Source organism: Myxine glutinosa, chromosome 5 (genome assembly GCF_964187855.1).
Source record: "Myxine glutinosa chromosome 5, kmMyxGlut1.1, whole genome shotgun sequence".
NCBI classification, from domain to species: domain Eukaryota; kingdom Metazoa; phylum Chordata; class Myxini; order Myxiniformes; family Myxinidae; genus Myxine; species Myxine glutinosa.
This window is the reverse complement of record NC_136265.1, coordinates 16,082,034-16,102,276: the sequence shown is the minus strand read 5'-3', so window position 1 is coordinate 16,102,276 and position 20,243 is coordinate 16,082,034. Positions and strand designations below refer to the sequence as shown.

The following is a 20,243-nucleotide window of genomic DNA, read 5'->3' as shown; positions in this document are numbered from 1 at the left end:
AGTGTCCGCGCGCCCCGGTTGTCCCGGGTCTTATAGACGCCCCTTCCGTAGCGAGCACACCCTGGGTTCACCTTGGTATAATTTCACTGCAGTGTGTATGTGTGAATATGTGTGTGTGGGGGGGGGGGGGTGGGTGGGTGTGTGTGTGTGTGTGGGTGGGGGTGGGGGGTTGTGCGTGTGGGGGGGGGGGGGGTGGGGTGGGGGTGTGTGTATGTGGGGGTAGGGGGATGTGTATGTGTGTGTGTGTGTGTGTGTGTGTGTGTGTATCGGGGTTTTATCCAAGGGAGTTGTGTCAAAGCATGTCCAATGAAAGTGGGGTTGTATCAAAAGTGGGGTGGTATGAAAGCGGGAAGGCAGAGGAAACCGGTCATCACTGCCAGCAGTTGTAAAGTGGCAGTTCTAGTTTTAATTATTTTTGAATATATATATTTTTTGTTTTCAAAATCGAGGCTCGTGTAAGAGCTAAAATCTCCGGATTTTTATGGGCTTTTGGGTCCTTGGGGTCTATTGAGTCTTTGCAGTCTTCTGGGTCCTTGGGGTCTTCTGTGTCCCTGAGGTGTTTTAGGTTGTCCTCCTCTTTTCGCACCTCTGGAGGGTGGCTGCTCACCATCATCTCAGGTCATCACCCATCAAAAACAACGATATTTTCCTTGGTGAGTTACCTGGACAAACACCAGGGACAAAACACCACAATAAGTTAAGGTTAAAAACAGTAAAAATTACATAAAAACACAACCAAGATGAAAAGATACAGTGCCTTCAGAAAGTATTCACCCCTTGACTTTTTCACTTTTTGTTGCATTGCAGCCTGAATTTAAAATGGATGAAAAAGGGGACAGGTTCCCGACTGTTCGTGATTCATAGGAGAAAATCAAAAATCTCGAATATGCCCACAAAAGCCGGGAATGTCGAAGCAAACCGCGAATGGAATTGAAAACTTGTTTCGTGAAAAAACGCAAATGTCGATTGGCATGGTGGGGGATGGTTTATGCGCACATACAACTGTTTTATGCGTGACAAGTGGAAGATGCTTTCAGAACCGTTATGTGCACGTGGAAGAGTTCACCGGAATCTCAAGACAACTGTGTCCCATTTAACTCGCGTCTAAATGTCGGAATTTGCGAGATTGTTGACAAAGAAAGCTTATTCCACCTTGCGCAGTCTCTCTGCCTACAAAGCAGTAAGCAAAGGATATGTTTTTGATTCCATGAATATTATAAAGGTCTCTCTGTTCTCTGAAAATGTATAAAAGTGAATGCAAATTAAAATTCAGCATTGGTGTTCGGCTGCATGGAGCTGAAAACAATGCGAACAAAGGTGCCATGTATATCGTCTTGTATCTGAATAAATGTGTTGTATGTCTTGATCTGACTCAAGAAGGGGCTCATTCCGACCTGAGGGAGAAATGGGGCAAAAGGGTAGAGCCTCGACCTGCACAGCTGGTGGGAAATGGTTTAAGAGTGCCTGGACATGGTTTTACACGTGGCATGTGGAAGTTGCGTTCAGAAGTGATTTGCGCGCAGCTGGTGGGAAACGTTTTTTCATCAGGGAAAATGTCAACGTTTTTACGAACACTAATGCACATGATTGTAGTTTTCATTAAATTCTTTAAAATAAAATTCCAAAAGTTTAGCTTACTCTTTTGCTGCGAGTGTCATGTTACTTTATCGAAAACGAACAGTTTGTTCTTCGATCTTGCTTGATTCCCAAAGCCCGTCATGACCCCGGCAATAGTTGCCGTTTTCACTGTAATGGCTTGAAGGATGATACGGTATTCTGTATTATCTTACGAAGATAAATGTTGAGTTTAAATTGCATCATTTCAAATGTACTGGTATCACAGCCTTGTGTTAGAATTTCGTTTTATTTTAGATTCAAAACAAAAGTTCATTTTCACTTACGTTTTATGAACCAGTCTCGCTGATCGGCGCAAGACTTTCACCCCATATATTACACATTAATCTTGTGCGGACTAAAGGAATCAGGAAACTTCAAACTAAACAATACATGGGTAATTAAATAATCACTCACGGTTCCTGATCAAAAATAAATGACAAAATAATTATGTAACAAACCAAGCAACCCTACTTTCCACATCATATCACATCCATAACCTTCTTCTCCCCTCCCACTCCTCCCCACGTGGAGAATTTGCAATCATCTCTGTGAACCAGGCTTTTCCTGAAACAGAAAATACAAATATTATTAACTTGGGATCCCTACCCGTAGGTGAAAAGGGATAATCAACTTACCAAGTCAGTCCGTGGGTGGGCGGGAAATGTTTCTGCATCCGCCAAAATCCGCGAATATGCGGGACACAAGGCCGCAAATGTAGAAGCAGGTCACATTTTATCAACCGCGAATGTCGGGGTCCAACGGTATCTAATTTACATTCACATTGAGTATCCCGAGTTAATACCCTTTGTTGCGGATTCGTCACTTCCGTCTTTGTGGTTTTCGTCCACTAAGCATTTTTGGTTCCATGTACTATTATTGTTATCGTTTAAGTGAAATGGAGATAACTGTTTGCAAAAGGTGAAAAATTCGTGTTTTAAAAGAAACTGGAAACAGGATCGGGAAAAACCAGAAGAGGAGGAAGCGAAAAGCGGAGCAAGTGAGTTCAGGAAGAAAAGCTGAGCTGCTTTGAGGTCTCGAGGAAACGCTGGCGAACGTGCGTCACGAGCGAACTTTGGGTTTTCCCAGGACAGGGATTTCTGTGAGAGTGTCTTGATCACAGTGACAGATAAACCTGCGTGACGGGTTTTGCGGTTGATTCCGAAGAGAATCGTTGTTGGAGAGCAGGTACGCCTCCATTACGGGCCCGCCCGCCATTTCGCCTCACTCCTGCCATTTCGCATCGCTCCAGCCTTTTCACCTCGCTCCAGCCATTTCACCACACCCAGCCGTTAGCCTGGTTTGCGTGTGTAACGTGGATTTCGAGTGGGAATTGGCGGTCCTCCGTTTGGGGGCCGTTGAACGTTCATACCCAAAGGTGTGATTTCCCAGTCACCTGTTGGGTGCACCTTTGCGCCTCTTTGGCAGCGTTGACTGTCAGCCGACCTGGATTCGGGTCTCGATACGGCTTGTTACTTGTGATCACAGGAGCGTGGATCGACTTTGGCTTGGTGCCGGGACAGTGACTTTGGGAATGTTATTTTTGCTCACTTGGAGCACAGTGAGTTATTGAGTAAGAAACTGATGGTACCATCATAGGAAGCATATGGTATTTTGGTTGTGCAATTGAAAGAATATTGTACTTGTGCTGTTATTCTTGTGTGACATTAATACAATACTTGTTTTTTGGTAACAATTGGTTGGTGTGGTTTCACCATTGGTCATTGACACACAGAATAACACATCTTTCTGCCGTGACTCCTTTCGGGGCTCGGAGGTACACCGTGACTGGGGTTTGGGGAGGAGCACGTAACACCTTGTACAAGCATGTTTGACAGCGATTACAGCTTTGAGTCTTCTTGGGTATGTCTGTAACAGCTTTTCACATCTGGATTTGGGGAGTTGCTCCCATTCTTCCTTGCAGATTTGCTCAAGGTCTTTCAAGTTGGATGAGAGCATTGATGAACGGCAATCTTCAAGTCTTTCCACAGATTCTCAATGGGATTCAAGTCTCGGCTTTGGCTGGACCACTCAAGGACTTTCACGTTCTTGTTCTATGCCTCCTCACAATTATATCTCAGAGTTCTACGGACAGTTCCTCGAACTTCATGGTGGGGTTCCTGCTCTGACATGCACTGCCAACTCTGGGACCTTGTATAGAAGGTGTCTTTCTTTCGAAATCATGTTTAATCAATTAAATTGGCCACAGCTGGACTCCAATCAAGTTATAGATACATCTCAAGGAAGATCAACTGCAATTGCATGCACATGAGCTCAATTTGCAGCGTCATAGAAAAGGGGTTGAATACTTATTTACTCAAGACATTTCAGCTTCACATTTTTAATTAATATGTAAAAATTTCGAAAAAGAAATTCCAGTTTGACATTATGGGGTATTACAGACTTGGCATTTAACATGGAATATTTTTTTTGTGGGGGTGAACTTACTTTTCAAGATGCCTTAGAACCAAAAGTTCATTGGAATTATGTTGAAATTATTCGAGATTTTGTTAATGTGACCTTTAAAAGAAACAAAAACAACATTTGACATTTTGAAACAAATAAATTGATCCTTGAAATTGATGTAAACTGATATCGAACTCAATTCATGGACAGTACTGTGTTAAACTTCTGTACGTTTTCCAGAAGTATCTCTTTATTTTGCACATTAGCCAATTTTTTTTTTAACAAAAACAAAAGTTAAATTACGACTGGGATTACGGACAGTAAAATTACAGTTCAGTACTTCGTGTAACTCCCACGAGCATTCAGGAGAGCATGTACACATTGAGGCATGCGGTTCACGAGATTTGCCAAGGTTTGGACAGGAATCGCTTGCCATGCAGTGACAATAGCCTGCTGCAATTCACGCACAGAGGCAGGCTGCTGGTCCAAGTGGTCGATTTGACGCGTTAATTCTGCCCACAAGTTCTCTATCGGATTCATATCTGGGGACATGGCAGGCCACTCCATATGCTCTACACCACGGTCAGCAAGAAAATGTTGGATCATGCGAGCACGATGAGGCCGTGCATTGTCATCTTGGAAGACAAAGTTTCCTCAAAAGGCTGCACGAGCAAATGGAAGCAATGTTTCTTCCAGAATTTTTTTTTTTTTATTTTTTATTTTTTTTGTATACAAGATCGAGGCTCGTGAAAGAGCGAACATTAATCACACAGAAAGACAAACAGACACATAAAACAAATAACATCGGGAGCGGTAGACAAGATGGGGAGAGAGGGGGAAGGACACAAACACAACATTTGAGAGCAGGGACCGAGAGACATGGAGACATCGAGAGATCTGTGGGAGGGAGAGGGCTTTGGGGGGGAGGCATGTGAAGGGGGGGGGGGGGGGGTGGGAGAGGTATAAACATATGGACACTGCCAGGATTTCCAGGAAAGAAGTTGGAATTTCAAACAAGGTGGATCTGGGGTGAATTAGTGGGGGTAGAAAAGATCAAGGTTATGGATGGGGGAAGATAAGAGATGGTGGTGAACAGCTGTTTTAAAGACCTGGAGGGAGGAGAGGGATTGAAGGGAGTGTGGGAGTTTGTTCCACAGGCGGGAGAAAAGAGGAATGAAAGAGTGAAGGTGAGCAGAGAGCCGAGATTTCGGCAGTTTAACCATCAGAGGGTTGCTGGCAGATCTTGTGCGACCTGTAGGAATATTTGGGGGACAGAGCACAGAGAGAGCTGGGGGAGCAAGGCCGGAGAGGAGTCGGTAGAAGACAGAAAGGCCACCTACCTGCCTGCGGTGAGTGAGTGAAAGGCCCTCAGAGATAGCTTCATCGCGGGAGATTCCAATGATTTTGAAAGCTTTGGATTCAACAGCGTGAAGCCGAGCCAGGTGTGAGGCAGGAGCACCAGCCCATAGGGGAGAACAGTATTCCATTGAGCTGCGGATGAAAGCCTTGTATGTGGTGAGGAGCTCAGGTGTGCCGAGGAAGGACTTCGCACGACGGAGGATGCCCAGTCGGCGACTGGCTTTGGAGGCCAGCTTGGAATGCTTGGAATTGGCAATCCAGCTTGGAATGGCCCTGTACTTGAAATGGTTCAGGGTTCCATTCAGAACAACCAGGTCAGTTTTGCCCCCTGCATGAAAAGCAGCCCAAACGGTCACCCCACCACCTCCAGCTTGGACTCTTGGCACTATACAATCTTTGTTGTAGGCTTCATGCACTTGTCTGCGCACTCGGACGTGGCAATCTTGACGATAGACCAGAAATCTAGACTCGTCACTGAAGATCACGTGATTCCAGTGTCCTGGCTGCCATTGACGGTGCTCTCTGGCCCACTGCAATCGGCGCTGGCGGTGTTGTCTGGTCAGGCGTGGCTTTCTCAGGGGACGCCTGGCACGATAGCCTGCTTGAACCAGTCGTTGGTTGACTAGCCTTCTGGATACAGGCACATTTGTCAGTTGCTGCCACTCAGCCCTAAGCCGATTAGCTGACTTGGTACGGCCATTGCGGACGAACCGGTGCAGCTGGCGATCGTCCCTCCTTGTGGTTCTGCGGGGACGTCCTGGCCTCGGTATTGGAGTCGGGACACCCCTCTGAGCATTTCGTTTCAGAATCTTTGACACCTGACCTTGAGTGATGCCATACTGCCGAGCAACAGCCGCTCTTTCATGCCGTAATTTCGTAAAGCCACCACTCCATGACAAACAGCATTGTCGAGTTGACGGACCATCTCTAGAGGAAGCGGCAATAACTTTTGGAGACGTGCAGCAGTTGTTTTCCACGAATACAGAACGCAACAACCCTTGTATACCCGACTGTGAAGCCAATCGTCAAATGCACCTGTCCGTACATTTTGCCACGCCACCTGTGATATAATCCTGTTGTTGACTTCTTGCTGCGACAGACAATCAGTGACATGGTTCTTTTAACAAATAAATCACCAAAGTGTAAAAGAAACTCACCAGATTGATATACTGAGTTAAGAAAGTAAACCCAAGTCAAGAAAGAAAAAAAAATTCCATATTAAATGCCAAGTCTGTATGTGCAGATCAATGAGAAAAAAATCTCAACTTCAGGCTTTAATGCAACGAAATGTGAAAAAAGTCAAGAGGTGTGAATACTTTGTGAAGGCGCTGTAGAGGGCACACAGATCTGGTTTGAAAACATAGTTTTGATAAACTGGAAAGAGGATCAATGTCTAACGCACTCAGACCCAGAACTGGAAGTTTATGTTTATTTTGTCCATTACTTTCCCTGCTGCCCTATTGTCAGTTCATGCTCTCTATCATTTGCTCTAACATGCTCTTCCATTATACATCATTTGCTCTTCCATTTTGCGGAGAAACAATAGGAACAGAAGATATTAAAAGAGTGCAAAAAGGCGGCTGCTTACCTTACAAGTCTGTAAGGATGGTTTTTTGTTTGAACCACGCGTGCATTGAAATATTCTGCAAAACAATGTGTTGGAATCAAATATAAACACGATCAGGAAACACCTTCACAAGTGAACAACAGTATTGTGCTCCACAGCAACAGGAGGTCAGCAACCCCAGCATGTGTGAACATACTTGTTCATGCAAATCAAATAGTCGAAAACGGTATCAAATCCTCACCTTCATAGTGAGTCTTTCTTTTGGATTCACCCGAAGCATCCCGGTCAGAAGGTAAGTCAAAAGCTTGTCTACACGTCGTGGTGACCTGAACACCCAGTTATTGCTGACATCTAACTGTGAAATCGCAAAACAAATGTATTCGTGACAGAATCCAAAAGCATCATCGCACTCAAATACTGTACTCGCATTTACATAACTAGGGCATGCCCGTACTATATCTATATCTAAAATTATATCCCCCCCCTCTATTTACATGAAATGGTTTGGTCCAAAGCGAACGGCTTGCGAGTGGTGACAATCCCCCCCCTCTATTTACATGCAATGGTTTGGTCCAAAGCGAACGGCTTCCGGAGTTTGGTAAAGAAATCGCCATCGCGTGCACAAACGCGCAGGAAAGCGAATGAATCGCAAATTCGTTTTTATTAGTTGTAAAACATAGTTTAACGCCAACATAGTTTGCAAACGTGAAATAAATGAATACGCTCTCAAATGTGCCATCCGAGGCAGAGTGTGCCCGCCACGTTCGGCACACGCGATCGTTCGCTGCTCTCTGATTGGTTGAATCGTTTTTTGGACATAGCTCGGTAAGTAATTGTCCGATTAATATGAAACCTTGAAAAGGCACATCCTCGGGTCCCCAGCAATATACCTGGCAAGTTAAAAGTATATCGGACCCGTGGTTGTCGAGAAACAGCGGTCACAGACAAACGTACAGACGTACAGACGTACAGAGATTACTGGAATTATAGATAGACTAGGGCATGCCCGTACTATATATATGCCCGTACTATATATCTATCTAAAATTATATCCCCCCCCTCTATTTACATGAAATGGTTTGGTTCATTCGCAACGCCAAAGCGAACGGCGAACGGCTTGCGAGTACAGTGACAATCCCCCCCCTCTATTTACATGAATGGTTTGGTCCATTCGCAACGACCACAGAACCCCCCCCCTCTATTTACATGCAATGGTTTGGTCCAAAGCGAACGGCTTCCGGAGTTTGGTAAAGCAATCGCCATCGCGTGCACAAACGCGCAGGAAAGCGAATGAATCGCAAATTCGTTTTTATTAGTTTTAAAACTTTATTAAAACATAGTTTAACGCCAACATAGTTTGCAAACGTGAAATAAATGAATACGCTCTCAAATGTGCCATCCGAGGCAGAGTGTGTCCGCCACGTTCGGCACACGCGATCGTTCGCTGCTCTCTGATTGGTTGAATCGTTTTTTGGACATAGCTCGGTAAGTAATTGTCCGATTAATATGAAACCTTGAAAAGGCACATCCTCGGGTCCCCAGCAATATACCTGGCAAGTTAAAAGTATATCGGACCCGTGGTTGTCGAGAAACAGCGGTCACAGACAAACAAACAAACGTACAGACGTACAGACAGACAGACAGAGATTACTGGAATTATAGATAGATAAGCATAAGCATCTTCCAAACAATCAATCCCTGATGCAATGACCAAGACTTCACTCTGAACGAATAAAATACATTTTGATTCATGAAATAAAAAATGCTATAAAATACAGAAGTTTTCTTTGTTAACCGAAAAACAAACCCTCTTCACTCAACCATGAATATGAAGTCGATTGGTTTATGAAATAAATTTGTGAAAACTCAAATATTTGGCAGTCAAAATGAAACGTGACGAACAGTAATTACAAAAGAGAGTTCACATGAATGATGAAACAATCGCTTGTTTCATTCCACAGTGGAGAAGGAAATAGATCACGTGTCCAAACCAGAATATACAGCAGAACCTCCACTCATCAAACAAACAGATCTGTGACGCCCTGCCAGGACCAAAAACAACACCTGACAAAGGGCGGATGAGCACTTTTAGCACTCGAAAAACGTTTTCCATAAAACAGTAATTTTGTCTCCTCCATTGGAATTGTAGATGGTGGCTTGCAAACCGAGCCTCAAGGCCAGTGCACAGAAGCGTTTTTCTCGCCCCTGTTGGACTTGTTCTGAAACGGGGCTTAGGGATTGCGTCTCTTCCGTCAATCCGCAACCATATGTCGGAGATGTATGGACCGATTTTGTTCATACTTGGCAGAAAGACAATACCTGACGGTATACATATGGACATCATTTTCTTTCGAGATGCAATCAGAGATGGCCGACTGGCAGCCATTTTAGTTGTAAAAAATCCCGATGTTGAACACGTCCTCAACCTTCTCTCGGAGATGCATTTACCGATGTTGTTCAAACTTGGCACACAGATAATGAATGATGACTTACAGATGCACGACATTTTTTGTCGTGCACGACTGATCGACATCAGATCAGTGGAAGGCAAAATAGAGGGGTCAATATACGAAAGAAACTCACCTAACCCCCAAAAATTGATACAAAAGGTTTTTCAATGGATTCTGGTACCATTGGGCATGCTAAATAACATACTAAAAATCTAGTAACATCTGACTTCTGGAAAGGGGTCATTTTCAAGATGGCGTCCAAGATGGCCACCGGGAGCTTAAAATGGCCATATCTCAATTATTATTCAACCTAGAAATAGAAAGGTGGTTTTGGTGTCTAACCCTAGGTTTTAGGGCCCAAGGAATCCAATTGAATCAATAAAATGACCATCAGTTAATTAATTATTTATTGACAAGTCCAAGATGGCATCCCAAGGTGACATCCTGATCCACTAAAATGGCTCTGTCGAATAGTAGTCAACCTAGAGAGATTTTTTCAGTGTGTATACCTAGGTTTAAGGCACCCAGGAAATCATCAAAATTACTTAAATAAGCACAAAGTAATCAGGTAATCCAGTAAGCCAGGTTTACCAGCCCATTAGGCATTTGTTGTTTTATACAGTTAGTCGCTATTCATCGTCATCCTCCGACTCCTCTGGAAGAAACTTGTTATGTGGATTGTCACATTCTTCAAGTTGGCACGCACGGTCCACAGGCAGTAGTACATGGTAGTCCATATCGTCTACAAGAGCAGTGGAGTGTCTTGCAGGCAGTGGAGCAGTTACAATGAATGACCTTCAAGAGACTGTCTGGAGCAGCGTTCATTCTTGACATAAGTGGGACAAACTGATTATCCTGCAGGCTCCACCCCCATTTCATGGCATCCATACCCTCTTCTTTTCCCATCCACACCATGATCTGGTAGTACGCTCTACGACAGTGAAGTTTGGTAGCAGATTCAGTTGGGGGCAGACATTCGGGTGTTACAAAAGACGAAGCAGAGACAACCTTCTTGCTGAAGGTGTTATATCGCATTGTTGCAAGGGAATCTTTGCACTTGCCACCAAAGAGGATAGCCATTACTCGGCATCCAAGGTCATCGATCACCTCTGTGGTCTGGTTTGGGATGGTGAATGTGTTGGCACAAGACCGAAGGACAGGGTCTCCTTTTACAAGCTTCTGGAAATGGAATTTCTTTTGGAAATGTCTAAAAAATATGGATTTTGTTTATGCATACATGTACCAAATAATATACGAATTCCTTTTGAGATGAAAATAAATTGTTTGTCAGATTTTTCAGTCCCCCCCCCCCCCCCCGCCCCTCCCCAATATAAAATAGTCTGTCCCTTGCCATAACCTCTCAAGCTTTGTACAAACCTTTGTCTGTAATGATCACTGAATATTGTGGACTGGAGTCACAGGTGGCAGTGGTGGAGACACATTACACTCTTATCTCCAATCTGAAACACACACTTGGTTCAGTAGCTGGTGAGTCGGAGGATGACGATGAATAGCGACTAACTGTATAAGACAACAAATGCTTAATGGGCTGGTAAACCTGGCTTACTGGATTACCTGATTACTTTGTGCTTATTTAAGTAATTTTGATGATTTCCTGGGTGCCTTAAACCTAGGTATACACACTGAAAAAATCTCTCTAGGTTGACTACTATTCGACAGAGCCATTTTAGTGGATCAGGATGTCACCTTGGGATGCCATCTTGGACTTGTCAATAAATAATTAACTGATGGTAATTTTATTGATTCAATTGGATTCCTTGGGCCCTAAAACCTAGGGTTAGACACCAAAACCACCTTTCTAGGTTGAATAATAATTGAGATATGGCCATTTTAAGCTCCCGGCGGCCATCTTGGACGCCATCTTGAAAATGACCCCTTTCCGGAAGTCAGATGTTACTAGATTTTTAGTATGTTATTTAGCATGCCCAATGGTACCAGAATCCATTGAAAAACCTTTTGTATCAATTTTTTGGGGGTTCAACCATATATTGACCTCTCTAAAAGCAGATTCTCGCTCACCTTAAATTTAACATTGAAGTCAATGGGAAAAAAGTGAAAAACGATTTGACTCACCCCCTCTCTCAACAAATTGAGCCCCTTTTCTCCCCCCTTTCCTCACTCCCCCATCTTAAAAATAACTTCATTGTACTCATACAGAGAACCAACGAATATCTGTTTTATTTTGGGGAACAGCTTAATTTTCTTACGGCACCCATCACCATATAGAACATTGGCAAACAATATGTTGGAACTTGGTTCTTGGTACAAGTATCTTTGTCGAGAGATGAAATGATAAACCTCTCTTAATGATCTTGTCTGAGTCCCACCTGAGCCACATATCAAATTTTTTCGAAGCACCGCCTGCTTTTTCCTAAGCCCCTCCCACTTCCCCTAAGCCCCGCCCACTTCTTCAAGGCCCCGCCAACTTTTCTAAACCCCACCCACTATTACATCATTTCCAGTTAAGGCTTGCCCAGGCTTGCCCGGAAAGTTCCAAAGGAAACCACACTCACCATTCTTATATTGAAGTACAGGCTAAATTTAAACATTTTTTCTTTTATTGAGAATGGACAACTGTGCTGAGCTTGAGTGGGATGATTTTGGAGTTCCTTGGACTCCTACAACATGTGTGGAACTAAACCTCCAAATTGATGAACTGGATTCAAACCTCTTATCAATGGAGGTAAGAGTTTCTTTGAATATTTACAGAGTTTGATTTATGCATATAATAATCTTGTATTAAATTAATACATTGTTATTTTCTCTCACAGGAAATTGTATCTGAGATACAAAATGAAAATACTGCTTTTACCACAACTTGCGGTAAAAGCAATGGGCAACGACCCAACCTTAATTTTTTCAGTAGTTTACAATTAAGATAAAAACCCCATATTTAAACGTGAGTAACAATAATGAACGTAAACTGTATTTGTGATTTCACGTACACTGTAACCACACAAACAAACACTAATTTTGGAAGTCAGACCAAGTTACCCATTATTTACATTAACCCCTCGCCCCCCAAAAATAGAGAAGTCAAACTGCATCTATGAGAAGAACATATTATGAGTTCTGCCTAGATGGTTTCAATACCTACCTTGGAGACTCACTAAATTTGAGAAAAACATATGATGAGTTCTGCCAAGATAGTTCTAAATGTGGAGCCTACCTTGGAGACTCACTAAATTTTGTAAAAACAGGAAAAGAGTTTTACCTTGGAGACTTTGAAAGCTGGTTTCATTTTGGAGACTCTGCCTGTGGGGTCGATCTTGGAGACTCTTACTATCTTAGAAACTCTGCTTATGGATTACACAAAGAATAATCTTTGGATTCCAAACCAATGAACATTGTTCTTTGTTGCATGGTGTCTTATTTAAGGTAAGTTCAGTTGATTGGAAATAAATTAAATTATATATTGTTATGAATTCGGGGTCGATTTTGCTGTTGCTATGCCAGCTGGTGATGTGGCTGGCTGCAGCCCCATTGGTGGTATCCCGATCTGGCTACCTGCCTCTTCTTCCTGTAAGTCCTATTGTGGCAGAGGGGAATTAACTAATGTGTGTTCTAATAGATCTATCGAAGTGTCTATAGGATGTATTGCCATAAGGGGCACTGGGTTGCTCACAGAGGGAATGACACACGAGGGGATTTCACCCATAATCCCTGTACTAATTAGCATGCCCCGCCCCCTCGTGGCGGGGACACAGATACAACTTATTCTGACATACGGCTAAACATATAACTTATGACAGGTAGATTCCCTATCACGACAGTCGAGTACCTACCTATGCAGATCTACCTGGCTCTAGATATTCCTCGACCCCGAATTCATAAAATAAAAAAAATAATGGCAATTTTGCAACATAGCAACATCACCAGCTGGCAATTCGGGATTTTTATTTTTATTTTTTAATGAATTCGGGGTCGAGGAATATCTAGAGCCAGGTAGATCTGCATAGGTAGGTACTCGACTGTCGTGATAGGGAATCTACCTGTAATAAGTTATATGTTTAGCCGTATGTCAGAATAAGTTGTATCTGTGTCCCCGCCACGAGGGGGCGGGGCATGCTAATTAGTACAGGGATTATGGGTAAAATCCCCTCGTGTGTCATTCCCTCTGTAAGCAACCCAGTGCCCCTTATGGCAATACATCCTATAGACACTTCGATAGATCTATTAGTAAAACACATTAGTTAATTCCCCTCCGCCACAATAGGACTTACAGGAAGAAGAGGCAGGTAGCCAGATCGGGGTACCGCCAATGGGGCTGCAGCCAGCCACATCACCAGCTGGCATAGCAACAAACATCGTGCAACAGGCTGGAGCCACACCCAGGGAACGTGTGACTGGCTGGGGTAAGAGCTGGCCACTGATTGGTGAAAGGAGGGTGGAAGGAAACGGCACACTGATTGGCCTCCGACCATGGACACCTCAGCCAATCAGTGCGGAAGGCGCGAACACTCGGCCAATCAGTGCGAAGGCGCAAACATTCGGCCAATCAGTGCGGAAGGCGCAAAACCACTACTTAAAAGCAGGTCGTTGATTTGAGGGGAAGGGCCGGTGACGTCAGAAGGCGGGACAAGACCACAAAGAAGCGAGGGACTGATTCGTAACACGAGAGAATCGATGACAGACCGCAAGTGACAAGACGACTCGCTCGCGGGCTTTCCTGTTCTTCTTCCCTGCGTTCTTCCCTGGTGGTGGTCGTCGTCTTCCCTGGGTTCTTCAGGTTGGTGCTTGGTCTTTGTGCTCTTGGTCTTGGTGCTCTTGGTGCTCTTCGTGGTGCTCTTGGTGCATGAAGCAAGGCGTGATGCTACGAGTAAACGGGACCTCGCGTGCGACCGGCGGCGGACAAGCGAGGCGTGCCGCTGAGCGGGTGGCTCGGGCCTAGCAGGGCGTGAACGAGGCGGACGGAGGCCTGCTTCACGCGAACATCGGAGCCTGGACGATTCCTGACAACGCTACACTGCCAGACAGATAAGCTCGCACCCACAAACGTGAAAAACACGACAATTCTTTTATTTTATTCATTCCCCTGTGCTGTTGTCGAAGTGAGGTGTGCGGGATCCCAATTTAGAATTAGTTCTTCCACCGCGTTATTTGTATTAGTCCAGCGGCTAAGTCGAAAAATATTTCACTTTGTGGAGAAATTATGAAACTTTGCAGACAGGTGGAGGACCCCAGTAGGAACATTTTTCGATTAGGACCCAACTCTGAAACGCCCCCTGGTGGCCGCCATCTTGAATTTCAGAATGGCCGCCAGATTTGATATATATTTGCCTATAACTTCGAAACTAAAGCAGATAGAAATACGATTGCAGTGGCTAACCTCCCCCCCCCCCCCCATGACAATTTGGGTGAACAGGTGATCAGTTAGCACCCCATATGATTTTACTTAGCACCCCATATTATTTCAGTGCTGCCATCTGTTTGCATTAGTTTAGGTTAAGACAGAAGATTTCCTTTTTTATGCAAGAAAGTTCTTTGCAGACATCAAAGTTCGTTATCATTATTGTATTAACGCATGTTTTCTTTTACAGGTGGAAAACCATAAACCATGTCCAGGTCATTCAAGATCGTTCCTTCAGCATCAACAGACAGCTCATCGAAGGCAGGAGGAACACCTGACTTCAACTGGAGCATCTGTGTCCTTTGCCAAAGGAAAACCCAGGACCCCCTTGTTGTACCTGACAGGGGAAAGCGGCTTACGAAAGGAATGGGATACCGGACACTCGCCCAATAACTAAATAACGCTAAGGATGCTGGCTACAACCCATTGAAAATTGATTTCACTAATCTAGATGATGGGACTGGCATTGAGCAAACACTACGTGCACATCAGGCTTGCTGGCATAAACTTTGTAAAAATGAATATTGTGAACTGAAGTTACATAGATGGAGAAAGCGTAAGGTAGCCTGTGACGATGAACCTGAAGCATCTCCCACAAAAACTAGGAGAATGAGTGCAGATAAGCGTACCGCAGGCAAAAAGGACATGTGTCTGTTCTGTGACAGTAGTGAAGGTGAACTCCATGCTGCGTCAAACTTTGCGATTGACAATACTGTAAGACAATATGCGATTCAACTTAGGGACTCGTGTTTGCTCAGAAAACTTGCTGGTGGGGATCTGGTGGCTCTAGAGGCCAAGTATCACAAAGCCTGTATGACAAAACTGTTTCATGATGCGAGGGCTGCACAAAAATCCTGTGAGGAATCGCCCACTTCCTCATTTCATAGTATAGCACCGGCAGAACTTATAGCTCACATAGAAGAAGCCAGTAATTCGCAAGACACTGCTCCCGTCTTCCGTTTAGCCGACCTGGCTGAGACATACAACCAACGTCTGGTTGATCTTGGAATGGATCCTGAGGTTCAAGTAAACAGAACACGCTTAAAGGAAAGAATCTTGCAGAACTGTCCACATCTGACGGCCACAAAGCATGGCCGCGAAATCCTCTTCGTAGTTTACCGTGATATTGGAGACGCGGTAGTTAGAGCTTGTGACATTGATTCAGATATCATGTGCTTGGCAAAAGCGGCAACAATATTGTTCGTCAGCATATTTTCGAACACTCACGTCTGCAATGGGAAATTAAACCGCGATGAACAGGTGAGATCTGTACCAAACGTGCTGCTAGCCTTCGTGAGCATGCTGCTTGAGGGGCCAAACATAAGGGACCAAATATAATGGACAACGCGCCAGCGAAATGCTGGATTAACAATTGCCCAGCTGCTTGTCTTTAACAGTGTGAAACATGCCAGACATCAGCGTTCTGCTGTCCGACACAACAGATCACAGGAAACACCTCTCCCAATTTATGTTGGCTTAAAGATGCATTCAGAGACTAGGAAGCGTGAACTTGTGGATCGGTTCCATGGTTTGGGGCTCTGCATTTCCTATGATCGTTTGCTGAGGTTATCGTCTGGTGTAGCAAATCGTCTGTGCAAACAGTATGAAGAGGATGGTGTGGTCTGTCCACCACAGCTTCAGAAGGGCGTTTTCACCACAGGACAAGCTGACAACATAGACCATAACCCAAGCTCAATTTCGGCAAAAGACTCCTTTCACGGGACTGCTCATTCCCTCTGTCAGCATCCAGATGCGACTAATTCTGGTCTATCTCGCCTCGGCACCTCCATGTTTGATGACGATTCGAGCCAGGCGAAATACGTTCAGCAACTCCCATTGGAGTACACAAGTGTACCTGCTGCACAACCTCTCCCAAAGGATGCTCATGTTCCGATCTCTTATGGGCCTGTCAGGCCACCTACAGATGAATTACTGAAGAAGGACCGTAAATTAGAGTACAAGTGGTTGGAACAACAGATGGAGCTTTGTCAAAAGGAAACGCTTGGTGCGACCGATTATCCATCCTGGGCAGCCTACCACGCTTCCAATCAAGAGGAACCTCCGAATCCTAAGACAAACATTTCGTTGCTCCCTCTCTTCCGAGAAAAGTCCAACACCGTGGCAATGATCTCGCACATTATGAACAACAATGCTGCTGCAACAGATTTCCTCAATCCTGGTCAGACGCCATATCGCCATATCGGGTTCCATAATAAACCTTTCCTTCTTGTACATTTTACCCCCGTGTCCGTTTTGAGTTCATTCCCTACAAGATTGAGGGCTGCCGTCGGTGCGTCAGGTGAGAGCTCGCCGCTTCTTCCTCTTTCTTCTTCCTCCCGTGCTAGCATAGTCGAATCCGTCATTGATCGTCGCCTCCGTTAAAGTCCGTTTGGCCATCCGCGAGCCCACGGTATTAACCGAGGGATTCGCGTGACAATATGTTATTTAATACAATATGAAATAAGTAATATATTTATTTTACATATATTTCAGCAATATCAAGAGAGATCTGGAAGAAAATGGTGGAAAATTCTTCCTCCCCATTTCTACTTCTTCAAACTTGAAAGCCTTGAAAGACAGAATTGTAAGAAGAGGAAAAAAAACTTCTTTAAAAAAAAAAAAAAAATATATTGTTGCGGTTTTAGAACCCTCACTTGTAAATAATTACTTGTAAATATCCCATTATTAAAAGGTTAAAGGTTGCACCCCTAGTTAGTCCACAAGCAACACGTAGGCCACCATAGGACTTTAGTTATTTCATTATTATGTGTTTTAGATAAGGCCGTGTTTCCAATAGTTCAATCTGTGTTGCGTCAATCAAATAAGATTAGGCCCATTCCGTCCATTCTGCGACCTCCCTCTCCAAGCGACGCCATTACGCGCCCCTACAGTCTGTGCCTTAGCGTTCGCTCAAGCGCCGCCATAGACCATGCAGTCAGGCCCGAGGAAAATGGGAGCGGGACGCCAGGAAGAAGGTGTGGCCTGTCAGCCAGCCGTCGGAGGCGTGGCCGGTAAGCCCTCACCAGCCAACCAGGGCTGATGTAACATGACCGACAGGCATGGCCTTGAGGCCCGCGTAGTGATCGCGGGGCGCGTGATATAAGCGCGAACGCAAAGCCCTTTGACGGACTTCTTTTGATGAGAGAGCGCTGGTTGGACTTGGTCGGGAGAGTGCATTGCAAACGGACTTGTTGGAGGCGCATGCATTACAACGGGACTCGTGCGAGAGCGGCGCTATTGAACAGACTACTTGTCGGGAGCGCTAGTTGCTTGAAGAGAGAGATACGGCAGCACTCGAGTGGAAGGTTTCCGGTAAAAAGGACTCGGGTTGGAGACGCGCTTATACGAGTCTGATTGGGAAATGCGCACGAGTTTGGTTGGAGACGCGCTTATTAACGGACTTGTCCAGGAGCGCACACGTACGGGACACCAGCCTCCCCCCCTGCTATATGTAAGGTCCGGTCGCGTTTCAAAGATATGCGGAGCTGCCTGCCGGGTTTTCGCCCGCTGAACCGGGGCCTGGCCTGGAGCCTCACCTGGAGTCTGGACCCCATCACCGGACCCTCTACCTGACCACCTACGAGCTACAATCCCCGTGTGAGTGTGTATGTTTGTCTGGGGTATAGAATAAGACTGCCCTGTGTCCTACTTCTTCTTCTTCCTTTCTTGTACATTCTTTCCTTTCCTCTTTTTGTTTGTAATAAATTCACCTGTTCTTTCTGGTTTCGTCTTAATCCCTTCGCTTTCGTCTTTTCTCAATTGAGTACCTGTGGCACGAGTAGGAACCGCTCAGAATCGGGTTTAGTCTCATTGTTAACAGCTCGGATCGCGGATTGCTAACCGCTCGGCATTTTCCAACATATCCGTGGTTCGAGCGGGAGTATATCCGGCCGGCGTTGGTACTTAGGTAGTAGTGGACCCCTAGGCCTAACAAACCCTATCTAACGCCGCGCCGGGAAGGACGTTATAACCCCCAGGACTCGGGACGGCCAGCTAAAAAGACAAGGGGATTAACCCCCCCTTGATAAGGGGCACGCCGACCCCCTTGATCCGTAACAATATATATATATATATATATTTTTGTATACAGAGTCGAGGCTCGTGAAAGAGCTAACATTTATCAAACAAACAAATCAAACAAACAAGCAAACAAAGTATATAAAAAGGGGAGCGGTCGACAAGATGGGGAGAGAAGGGGAGGAAGCACACAAACACAACATTTGAGAGCAGGGACATCGGGAGATGTTTTTGGACATCGGGAGATGTTTTTGGAGGGAGAGGGCCTGGGGGGAGGCAGGATAGGTATAAAACGCAAGGACACCAAGGACTTCCAGGAAAGAAGTCAAAAGTCACCTCAAAAAAGTGGATTTGGGGTGAAATTAGCGGGGGTAGAAAAGATCAAGGTTTTGGATTGGGGAAGATAAGAGATGGTGGGGAACAGCCGTTTTAAAGACCTGGAGGAAGGAGTGGGATTGAAGAGAGTGAGGGAGTTTGTTCCAGAGGCGGGAGAAAAGAGGAATGAAGGAGTGAAGGTGAGCAGAGAGTCTTGATTTTGACAGTTTAACCATAAGAGGGTTGCAGGCAGATCTTGTGCGACCTGCAGGAATATTTGGGGGACAGAGCCCAGAAAGAGCTGGGGGAGCAAGGCCGGAGAGGAGTCGGTAGAAGACGGAAAGACCACCAACCTGCCTGCGGTGATTAAGTGAAAGGCCCTCGGAGATAGCGTCATCGCGGGAGATTCCAATGATTCTGAACGCTTTGGTTTCAACAGCGTGAAGACGAGCTAGGTGTGAGGCAGGAGCACCAGCCCCGAGGGGAGAGCAGTACTCCATTGAGCTGCGGATGAAAGCCTTGTATGTGGTGAGGAGCTCAGGTGTGCCAAGGAAGGACTTCGCACGACGGAGGATGCCCAGTCGGCGACTGGCTTTGGAGGCCAGCTTGGAAATGTGGTTTTCCCAGGAAAAATCATGGCAGATAGTGAGACCCAAAAGCATGAGTGACAGAACTTCTTGGAGAGGATTATTCAGAAAGTAGATGGGAGGGTTGTCCAGTCGGTCTTTTCGGAGAGACATCGTAAGAGTGTGAGATTTGTCAGGATTGAAAGACATGTTCCACTTGTTTGCCCAGTCTGTGATTTTGTCTAGGTCTGCAGAGAGTGAGGAGGCTGCAGACTGCCGATCTGAGGGATGAGGAATGGAGCGGCAGAGAGTGGAGTCATCAGCAAAGAGATAGAGAGGATTTTCAAGAGTCAGAGAGATCATTGATGAAGACCAGAAAAAGCACAGGGCCCAGAACACTGCCTTGGGGAACTCCAGCCTGAACAGGAAGAGGAGATGAGAGAAACCCATTCAGGGCCACACGTTGACTACGACTAGAGAGGAAGTCTGCCAGCCATGCGTGGAGATTTCCCTGGATACCAAAGGAGGAGCGTTTGGTGAGCAGAGCGGGGTGCCAGACCGTATCGAAGGCACGTGAT

General features: G+C 45.2%; 1 long non-coding RNA gene across 1 annotated transcript; it reads right to left on the bottom strand.

Moving 5' to 3' along the window:
- Positions 1 to 234: 234 nt before the first annotated feature.
- On the bottom strand, positions 235 to 7,290 carry LOC137428771 (uncharacterized). The gene is made up of 3 exons (XR_010984734.2): positions 7,188 to 7,290; positions 6,968 to 7,022; positions 235 to 662 (listed from the first exon to the last, which is right to left on the bottom strand). It is a non-coding gene; the product is annotated as an uncharacterized LOC137428771 (long non-coding RNA).
- Between the last annotated feature and the right edge of the window lie 12,953 nt (positions 7,291 to 20,243).